Genomic DNA, 11745 nt, shown 5'->3' with positions numbered 1-11745 from the left:
GTAAAGTAAGGATGCAGGCTGCACTGTGTGACACAGTGAGCATTTTAATACCCTTTTATTTCTAAAATCTTAAAAGGATTTCAGCCGTTGGTGAAACTTACAGAGTCTAAGCACCTTCCACACATGCAGTAGAACCTAATCAGCCTCTGAGTCCTCTTTCCAAAGCTCATCATCAAGTATTTTGACTCTGCACATATACCTCAATACTCTACTGCCGATACTGGATCAAATAAATGGAATTTCAAACCAAATATTACAAAGAACATATTTTTTTTCTAAAGCCCAGAGAAAGGCACCTCTACACTGCTGTAGCCAAGCCATCCCATGACAATTTAGGAAGTAGCCATAGAGCAATTTTATAATTCTTGGGATTTTATAATTATTGAAATCCCAATGTGCTGCAGAGATGTGACCATTGGAAACCCCTTTCTTCTACACAGTAGAAGATACCACTAATTGTCTTTCTGTGTCTGATCATAACCACTAATGGTTCTCTATGGTTATAAATAGAGTTGCAACTTTCACAAGAGGTAAAGGGGAAGAAACTTAAATGTATCAGAGTGGACAAAGACTGTGCCATGAGACACACAATTAAACTGCACTTCCAAAATTCAATGTTATTTTTGGAGGAATTGGTTGACTTCACTACTTGTATCAACTACTATAAGAAAAAGGAATTATTTCCAAAGCTTTCACAATATGGTCTAAAGGGTTGCATTTCAGTAATAGCAGTAGAAAAAGACTTTGAAAGCATATTATACAATTTCTAATTACTTGAAAAAGTATTGCACAAATACTTTTCAAGAATACATGCATATGCTTATAATGAATTAATGCTATAAATTTTAGGGATATTTCTGGAGTAGATGTTCTATATATCATGCATAGATAGTGCGCATTCAAAATGCCCCATTTTCTTTGTCTGTTGTCCTACTTACTGAGCAATGATGTTAGTTTTAATTGGATTAATGGCTTGCAGCCACAGAATTTAAATTATTAGAACTAAATACTGTGCTTGCATTTGTTCTCCTGGCAATTGACACACTTCACACAGGGATGGTCTTGAAAATTTTTATCTTTAGGCTGTATTGAATGTAGAAGAATGTTGCAAAGATATCCACAGGTTAAACATGGGGAAAGTAAATAAATGTTACACAGAAGAATAACAAGGGAATTATTTCATTATTCACCAACATAATGATTTTTTAAAAATAAAATGTGATTTACAACTATTTTATAAACAAATGTTAAATCTATTTTTTCTCATCTTGGTTGTTTGCAAATAAGCTAAACTATAAGCTGCCTTGGGAAGAGGAAAAGATAACAAATTTGCAGGATACAGATGTATATACTCAGGATATAAAATATATTCAAGACACACACACACACATATATATATATATTTCAGGATATATATACATAAACACATACTGTGTGTATATATACACATCTGTATCACATTTATGTATGCATATTTGTATATAGGACATATACATATGCATTTGTAGTACATGTGGATACACATACTTTGTAATTTACTGTAAAGTTTGAGAGTTACTGTGACGTTATTTTCTAGACTGGACTGTATAGGGTCTCAGAGAATCAGTTTGAATGAAATGCATTTCTCTATTTTTCTGTATCCTCCTGTCTTCCCTCTGTTGAATTTAGGAGCTCCCTTCAATTTGGGGTCTTCAAATTTCTACCACTCTGATGTCCTCCTTCATCTCTGTGTGCTATTTTAGTTTTGTTCAAAGATAAAGTGAAGGCACAGAAATTTAGTTCTTCACGTTCAAGAACAACTTCAAAAATATCTTAGTCCTTGCTCATTTTCAAGAGTTTTTAAAGTGAAGTCACCTAGTGCCATTATCAGCATTCCTATTCACAAGTTTCTCTTTCTGGATTTCAAGCTACATGTGAGGCAGAATAGCTTCTTTTTTCTTTTTTTTCTTTTTTTTCTTTTCTTTTTTTTTTTTTTGACAGGCAGAGTGGATAGTGAGAGAGAGAGAGAGAGACAGAGAGAAAGGTCTTCCTTTGCCATTGGTTCACCCTCCAATGGCCGCCGCAGCCAGTGTACCGCACTGATCCAAAGGCAGGAGCCAGGTGCTTCTTCCTGGTCTCCCATGGGGTGCAGGGCCCAAGGACTTGGGCCATCCTCCACTGCACTCCCGGGCCATAGCAGAGAGCTGGCCTGGAAGAGGAGCAACCGGGACAGAATCCGGCACCCCGACCGGGACTAGAACCCGGTGTGCCGGTGCCGCTAGGCGGAGGATTAGCCTATTGAGCCAGGACGCCGGCCACAGAATGGTTTTCTTGGTCCATTCAGCAAGCATCTATCAGAGCATTTTCACCCATAGGCATTGAGGAAACAAAGAGCAACACACACAATTCTTACCACTAGCAGTCGTTGTATAAACAGTGGGCTCAGGCATGTAACTATGTATATGATAAAGTCTTAGAGGAACACATCCATTTTCTCAGAAGCATATGACAAAGACCAATTCTGTTTATTTTTAGTGGAAAACATTTGTGTTCAATTGGGTATCAATGTACTTAACAATTTGCTGAAAGACTGGGAAATCATCATGGAGGAAGTATTCAGGAGGGAAGGCACAGCCAGGATTCTCTTTAGGTGTAGATTCCATGAAACCCTGTTACAGATGACATCATACTAGAATCTGATGGAAATGTGCTTGGGAATCTGAGATGGAAATCACTGTTGTCCATAGAATTTTATTTCCATAGATGATAAAAATCCACATCAGAAATATGAATGAAAGTTCATATATCACTAAGACTAAAAATAATTATGAGTAATATGAACAAATCCACGTGTTCATAGATAAAAATCTTCCACATAAGAAAACTCAAAATTTTAGTGAAAATTATATAGAATTTTAAAAAAGAACAAATACCAATTCTTCCAAATCTGTTCCAGATTTAGAAAAGGAGACAAATCTCCTCCCTAACTTTTATTAGTCCATTATTACTGTAGCTCCAAAACCAAAGACTAAGGAAAAAGAAAATTATAAATAAATAGTCTGCAAGAACATGACCACAAAAACCCCCAACAAAGCAAAATATGAGAAAGCTGTTTATACCAATAACGTGTGTGTGCATGCCGACATGCAAGTGTGTACACCACATTCAATTCAACTGAATTGTGGGAAACAAAGGCACGTTCAATGCTCACAATTGTATCAAGGTCAGGTTGATCATTTGGCAAGATCCATCCCTAACAAACTCTAAGTAAACTAGTGGCAAATATAGCTCCTTCAACCCCATAAAGAACTTGCAGGTAAAACCTACATCTAACACCAGATTCAATTGAGAAGCACTGAGTGGCATTTAAAAGAGTGAATTAAGAGCAACAATCAATCAAACAAAAACAGCCTTAATCTGAAAAAGCAGCAGCTTTTAAATGACTGGTATTGGAAAAGGGTTCATGTAGGAAACTGGGGAAGAATAGGGAGAAACACATTCGAATAACAAAGAATGACAGATGTACCTCAATCAAAAACCAAAGGAGACTAGTCCCTTTGAAGGAGAAAGATTTGAAAAGTCTTTGCCTATCCCAGGAACTTAAATATAGACTCAAAACAGAGCCTACTGTGTTTTCCCAGAAGAATGTCAGCAGTAATGTTACCGGTGAGAGTTTCAGTAGCAGAACACACAACTATAATAGTCGTATATCTGTAAGTGTCAAAGAATGTAAAGTATAAGATTCCAAATATCTTGATCAAAGGAGATATTTATAGTACTAAAGTGAGTTAAGATTGCTCTGGGTTTCATTTTGTTTTGTTTTAAGGACTGGCAGTTTGATGAGCTAAATATATGATGCAAAATGAAATAATCCCATGTCTGGCTGTATTTAATGAAAAGTAGGAGAAAAACACATCTACTAAATTGATTTCAGTTTCTTGAAGGTAATGTCACAGATTTGAAAAATTATTTTAAACCCAATTCATTTGTTTTGTCATAATCCTCAGAACCTTTCTGTGGTATGATTTCTTTTTTTCCTTTTTTTATTGTATAGAATTTTCTTTTTAAGAATTAAAAGTAGGCCGGCGCCGCGGCTCACTAGGCTAATCCTCCGCCTTGCGGCGCCGGCACACCGGGTTCTAGTCCCGGTTGGGGCACTGATACTGTCCTGGTTGCCCCTCTTCCAGGCCAGCTCTCTGCTGTGGTCAGGGAGTATAGTGGAGGATGGCCCAAGTCCTTGGGCCCTGCACCCCATGGGAGACCAGGAGAAGCACCTGGCTCCTGCCATCGGATCAGCGTGGTGCGCCGGCCGCAGCACGCCTACCGCGGTGGCCATTGGAGGGTGAACCAACAGCAAAAGGAAGACCTTTCTCTCTGTCTCTCTCTCACTGTCCACTCTGCCTGTCAAAAAAAAAAAAAAAAAAGAATTAAAAGTATACAAATGATATGCACCAAATCAAAGTTTTAGGAAATAATTTCAACATTATTATTGACAAGAAGATACAATTTTAAAGACAGGCATTTTGGATAGTGGTTATATGCTGTTAAGCCCCATGTCTCACCTCAGAGTACTTGAGTTCAATATCTCACTTTAGCTCCTGATACAAGTTTCCTGCTAATGCTGATCCTAGGTGATTGATTTCTGCCACCCACATGAGAGACTCAACTGAGTTTTTGACACCTGGCTATGGTCCAGCCCAGTCCCAGCCATTTCAGGCATTTGTGAAGTGTACCAACAGATGGTCACACTCTCCCCGAAATAGGCTTTCAAGTTTTAAAAATAAATTTTTAAGTAGGAGTTAGTAACATTATTTCTTATATAGGCCAATTTTGAAATATTGAAGAATGAATCAGAAATAGTCATCACTACAAAAATATTTGGAATTGCTAGGGTTGAAGTTGGCCAGAAATCATTCATTTTGTGTTTCATCATCAGTCATACAGACATTAATATTTGGTGGAATTAAAAAATCAATTTCCTGATTGAAAATATGATTGATATAAAAAGATTACGTTGTATTCTTTTTTAAAATTAAATTTTAATTGATACATAAAATGTATATTTTATGGGGAATCTTGCAATATTTCTGTACAAGTATTTACTTTCTAAAGACCAACCAGTGTATGTATACCTATCTCCTCAACCATTTAACATTTCCTTAAGGAAAAAGCATTTGAAGTTCATTATTCTAGCATTTTTAACAGACAATCCTCATTATCTCTAGTGAACCCTAAAATGCAATAGAATGTCAGAACTTGTCACTCCTATCTAACTGTAATTATACATCCATTTATTCACAATTCCTCATCCCCCTGTCCCCTCACCCTGCCAAGTCTCTGGTGATCATGATTGCTCTCTGAAATTTTCTGAGATCAACTGCCTTGTGCTCCATATTTGAATGAAACCATGTGCTGCTTGTTTTTGTGTGCTTGGCTTATTTCATTTAGCATAATGACTTTTAATTACATCCATGTTACTGCAGACAACAATATTTCATCTTTATGACTGAGTAACATTTGATTTTGTGTATGTACCACATTTTCTTGATCCATGCATCTGTAAATAGAAACGTGGATTGTTTTCATTTCTTGGCTACTGTACATGGTGCTCCAATTAGCAGGAGGTTCAGACCTCTCCTAAAAAATGACTCATTAACCATTGGATATGTAGATTGATTTTTAGCGATTTTTTTCTTTTAAGATACTTCAAACTATTTTCCACAATGGTTGTGCTAATTTACATCCCCACTAAAGAGTGTGCAAGGGTCACTTTTTTCTCCACATCTCCATCAGCACTTATAATCTTCTATGCTTTTGACAGTAGCCAATTTCACTGCAGTGACATGATAATCCATTGTGATTTTGATTTGCAATTCCCTGATGATTAGTTATATTAAGCAACTTTTCATCTACTTATTGGCCAATTAATGTATTATATTTATTAATTTATTTATTCATATATATACATCTCTAACAATATATTGTTAAATTTTGCTTCAGTACCAATAAAATTGAATATTATTTCATATAAACATTTATGGCATTTCTCTTAATTCAATATTATCCTTATGAAATATATTCATATTGTTCTATATTATTATTGATTTCTTTTCACAGAAATCAAAGCATTTTATTGAATAAATATCCTGTAATGCATTGTACTTCCTTCACTTTTGGACAATAGAATTATTGGGAATTGATATGAACACAGAAGATTTGTAGTATTCTAATTCTCCAGTTATAAACTGGAGTATCTTCAGGGTAATACCTCGTTGTAGAATTATAGGATAAAGGAATACAACATTTTCAGATTTATTTATTGCCAATAAATCTTTTAAGTGGATTTACTAATTTGTACTCCTGTAATCCCTTTGAATGTGCCCTTTGCAACACTTCCATGACTATATTTACTGTCTCAGAATTTTATCTAAAATTTTAAGTATATGGCATATGTAAAGTATATTACACCAAGATATCAAATTTCACGTTTGAAACATAATTATACTGAACATCTTTCATATTAATATTGGTAATTTGTGATACCATTTCAGTAAATTACTTATTGGTGCATTTTGTCCATTTTTTTGGGGTAATCTATAAATCGTATTGCCTCTTAGAAACCAACCTTCTGGATACTAATGTGGTTCAAATATCTTTCTCTGATTTATGGCTGACCTATTTAATTTTTTCACAGACTTTGAAACATATATTTAATTTTCTATATAGAAATCAACAATGGCTTCCATTAAGATAGGGAATTTGGTATGTATTTTCAAACAGGTGTTATCTAGGGGACATTCAAAAAATATTAGGGCTTGCATTTGCATAAGCAGTTAAGATGCCAATTGGGAAGCCCAAATCCAATTTTGGAGTACTTGGGTTTATTACCTGGCTTTGAGCTCTTTCTCCAAATTCCTGCTAATTCAGACCCTGTGCAACAGTGGTGAAGGCTCAAGTGTTTGGATTCTGCCTCCCATTTGGGGCAACTGAATTGAGTTCCCAGCTCTGGGCCTGGCCCAGTACTGGCTGTTGAGGGCCTTCAGATAGTGAACCACTGGATGGGAGCTCTCTCTCTCTTTCCATCTGTCTGTTTCTCTCTGTGTGTTAAACAAATGAATGAATAAATAAATAGATAGCAAATAATAAAGACTTTGTGGATCCATCCTTGCCTGGTATTCAAGTTATTAATGCACCTAACAATTGCATGACAAGCTAATGCGAAAGAATAGATATAATTAAACTATAAAAATATCTCTGTGAAATAAGTATTATTGAGATATTATAAAACATGTACTTTTTGTACTGGGCAGACTTATAATCTTGGCTTATCTCTCATTAGTCTTCATAATTGGCCTTGGCTTATCTGTATAGTCTTTTGAGTACAAAATATTTTGCTTTATTGATCCTTTGTATTAGAAAATATGAGTCTATATTATGTCATTAATCTATGCTCTGATATTTGTCTACTCACTACTAGTTTCTTTGTATGTTATAGAGAGAAGAAAAGAAGGAGAGAGCGAGAGAAATCTTCTATCCACTTGTTCACTCCCCAGATAGCTGCAATGGCCAGGGCTGGGCCAATCTGAAGCCAGGAGCCAATATCTTCATCTAGGTCTCCTGCATAGGTGGTAGGGGTCCAAGCACTTGGTCCATTTTTGCTGATTTCCCAGACACCTTATCAGAGAGCTGGATCAGAACTGCAGCAGCCAGGACTCATATGAGATGCCAACATCACAGGCAGCAGCTTTTACCCAATGCCTCAATGCCAGAAAACAACTCCTTTTGGTTTCATTTCTGTCCCATCCCATCATTCCTCGTCTGTCTCCTTCCTTTCTCTTTTTGTACCTATTATCTTCCTTTCCCTTTGCTCACAGCACAGAAGAATCAGAAACCGACAAGGACAGTGAGCAGTTTGCAGAGCCATGTCTAGGCATTAATAAGTGATTCCAGGGAACAAGGATGTTGAAGTGGTAGTTGGAAAAAGAGAGGATATGATTTGGACTTTATCATGAGAAGACAAATACATTGATTAAACTAATGTGTCAGCACATTAAGAAAAAGTCACCAAAATTTGTCTTCTGAAATGATATTTATAAGCATGGAAAGGGAGCAGACTACAAAAACTCCCATGGTGATAGATTTGAATCATAGATTTGGTGTGAACTCATAGAAAGAGGTTGAAAGGGGCCAGCACTGTGGCGTAGCAGGTAAAGTCACTACCTACAGTGCTAGCATCCCTTATGGGTGTTGGTTCAAGTTCCAGGTGCTCTACTTTCAATCCGGCTCTCTGCTTTGGCCTGGGAAAGCAGTGAAGGATGGCCAAGGTCCTTGGGCCTCTGCACCCATGTGGGAGACCCAGGGGAAGCTCCTGAATCTTGGCTTCAGATCATCCCAGATCTGGCCATTGTGGCAATTTGGGGAGAGAACACGTGGATAGAAGACCTCTTTCTCTCTCTCTCGCTCTCTCGCTCTCTCTTGCTCTCTCTCTGTCGCTGCCTCTGTAATTCTGTCTTTCCAATAAAGAAGTAAATCTTAAAAAAAAGACGTTGATAGTATGCATAGATAAACAGATTATGGATTGATGGATAGATATATAGACAAATAGATGATAGGCAGATGACACATCTCCTTCTTAGAGATAGATATCTGTGTGTGGCTGCTGTATAATACAGCCATGCAGATATTTTTCAATGTCTGCCCACACCTGTGGCATAGAAGCCACTATCTTCCATGAGGACTGAGCACATGTACATTAAAGATTCTAATGTAAAAGACCCAGAGCTCTTTCTAGAAATTCCAAATTCTGAGATCAGCACGTGGTAAATAGCAATTGAATCTGGAATAAACTAGTTAAATGATTACTTTTGCTTTTAACAGAAATTTAGAAGATGCTCACTAGAAAATGTTGAGAATATATAAGAAGGAAATAAGGTCTAGTTTGAAAAGTTTTTTTCCAGTTAATTTTGGTTCATTTTGAGCATCAAAATAAATAAAAGTAAGGTTATAATCTATTGAATAAACAATGACTCCAAAGTCCACATTGCTATAAATGTTTTCATGAACCTATAAACACATGGGGGAAAAGGAGAAGCTCTGTGTTACTATAAAATGACAACAAATAATTGTAGGAGAAATGATAGACCTATATAATTAGAATTTGACAATCATCATCAAGTAGTTCAAGCAAGAGTTTTCAAAAGATGGTAATGCTTGTTTGTGAAGTTTGGATGAGAAAAAGTATTTCCACCTCAAAAATATTACAATTTATTTTAATTCTTAGTACTATATGCCAACTCTAAGAAATAAGACAATCAAAGCATTTGCAGCAAGCATATTATTTGTGGTAGTTAGAGTTGATACTCTAGGATTTTGAACTTGAATTGTAGGATGAAACAAATGAATATAATGCTCTAACCTCATAATTCCTCAAATACTAGCAACTTGATGGTTTCCAAAAGAGGAAAAAAGAAGCCATTGTACAATTTGAGAGGATAAATAAAGACCCTGTAGTCTTGCATCTGAATAGGAACTACAGAATGAATGTATAATGTATGTTCTTAAGAGAAAAAAAGAAACTGTGAAACATATTGGAATTTGTTCACTGACCAATTCATTTACAAGGAACATAGCATTCAGATTATATTCTTAAAGGAACTCCCATATGGGATGATGCTTTGCAGGCAGAGGTTTAATCAGCTGTGCCACAATGCTGACCCCCAGAGTATAGTCTATTAATACTATTTACATGGAATATTTTGACGCTCCAGACAGCAAGGTAACTATGAAAAATAGAAAACACATTACAATAGCGCAAAGGAATTGGGTTCAGATATCCCTACTTTCCAAAGATGGAGCAAGCTGAACATTCATAAGTGTAAACTTCACAAAGGATTTTCACAGATAAAATGTGTTTAAACACTTGGGTCATAATTAAGAAAATCAATAAATATTGTGAATTAAACACATTATTTAGAATGTTGCTAAAATAGAGAATAAATGTTTGCTTTTTCTAAATGAGGTATAATACAGGGTAACCAAACAATAACTGAGAAAATGTTTTTCTCTGCAAAGGTCATTCTATCAAAAAGCTGGATTTCTAGAATTAGAGTCAATTTTGAGAGACCTTAATGATTCATGGACTTATGCATTCACCATAGAAGCTTGCAAACATTGCAGAAAGAGACCTAACTAAATATCACATATCCTCTGATGGAAGTATACTCTGCTACATATGAAAGAATCTTGCAAAACCAAGGAAGGAAGGGAGGAAGGAAGGAAGGAAGGAAGGAAGGAAGGAAGGAAGGAAGGGAAGGAGGAAGGAAGGGAGGGGGGAGGGAGGGAGAACAAGAAGGAAGGAAGGAAAGAAAGAAGGAAGGGAGGGAGGGAGGGAGGGAGGGAGAAAGGAAGGGAGGGGGAGGGAGGGAGAACAAGAAGGAAGGAAGGAAAGGAAGAAGGAAGGGAGGGAGGGAGGAAGGGAGGGAGGGAGGAAGGGAAAAGATAGAACAAAACAAAATCAATTAACCTCCAGGTACAAACTTCATATTTCAAAAACACAAATATTGAAACAAAGCTAGGTGGATGCAATTAGCAGAACTTAGTCTATAAGAAATATATATGACAGGTCAAGTGCTGCTGTTTCTTCAATAAATGAACTGTAATAAAAAAGAATAGATGGGGTGTTGCGGATTAAAAGAGATTTAAGGGTCATGCTACTTACAATGTGTGAAACTTGAGTGCTCATTTCAACAAACAAACTTAAGATGAATTTCAGGCCGGCGCCGCGGCTCAATAGGCTAATCCTCCGCCTAGCGGCGCCGGCACACCGGGTTCTAGTCCCGGTTGGGGCACCGATCCTGTCCCGGTTGCCCCTCTTCCAGGCCAGCTCTCTGCTGTGGCCAGGGAGTGCAGTGGAGGATGGCCCAAGCCCTTGGGCCCTGCACCCCATGGGAGACCAGGATAAACACCTGGCTCCTGCCATCGGATCAGCGCGGTGCGCCGGCCGCAGCGCGCTACCGCGGCGGCCATTGGAGGGTGAACCAACGGCAAAAGGAAGACCTTTTTCTCTGTCTCTGTCTCTTCTCTCACTGTCCACTCTGCCTGTCAAAAATAAAAAAAAAAAAAAAAAAAAAAAAAAAAAATTAAAAAAAAAGATGAATTTCACCTTTATGACATAGTTGGGGCTTGAGATACTGAAAAGGCGTTTGAACTTATGGTATTTCTAAGAGCCTTTATCTGATAGTAATACACTAATATGATGGATTAAAATAACATGATTCATTGGACTTGCATTTAAATGACAGAAGAAAAGGCATAGGGGAGTAAAAGAAACAAAGCCAACAGAGCTGATGATTATTGAAACTGGAAGATGGGTACAAGGAGTCCATCATCCCTTCTATCTAATTTGATAGGTTTAACAATTTCTAGAACAAAGCTAGGAAATAAGCAGAGAACTATCTTGAGACATTTTATGTTGATAAAATGTTCAGTATTCTGCGACCACATTGCAGTGCTGTGTGTTTAGCCATCACCTGTGATGCTGGCATCCCACATGAACAGTGTTTGGAGCCCCTACCGCTCCACTTCTGATCCAGGTCCCTGCTAATAAGTCTGGAAAAGCAACAGAATATGGCCAAAGTACTTGAACCTCTGTCACCCACCTTAGAGTCCTTGACAGAGTTCCAGGCTCCTGGCTTCTGCCTGACCCAACTGCGGCTGTTGTGGCCATTTGGGGAATGAAATAGTGGAGGGAAGTTCTCTTTCTTATCC

This window comes from Lepus europaeus, chromosome 8 (assembly GCF_033115175.1).
Source record: "Lepus europaeus isolate LE1 chromosome 8, mLepTim1.pri, whole genome shotgun sequence".
In the NCBI taxonomy this organism is placed as follows: Eukaryota; Metazoa; Chordata; class Mammalia; order Lagomorpha; family Leporidae; genus Lepus; species Lepus europaeus.
Note: the sequence above shows the minus strand (reverse complement) of the source record.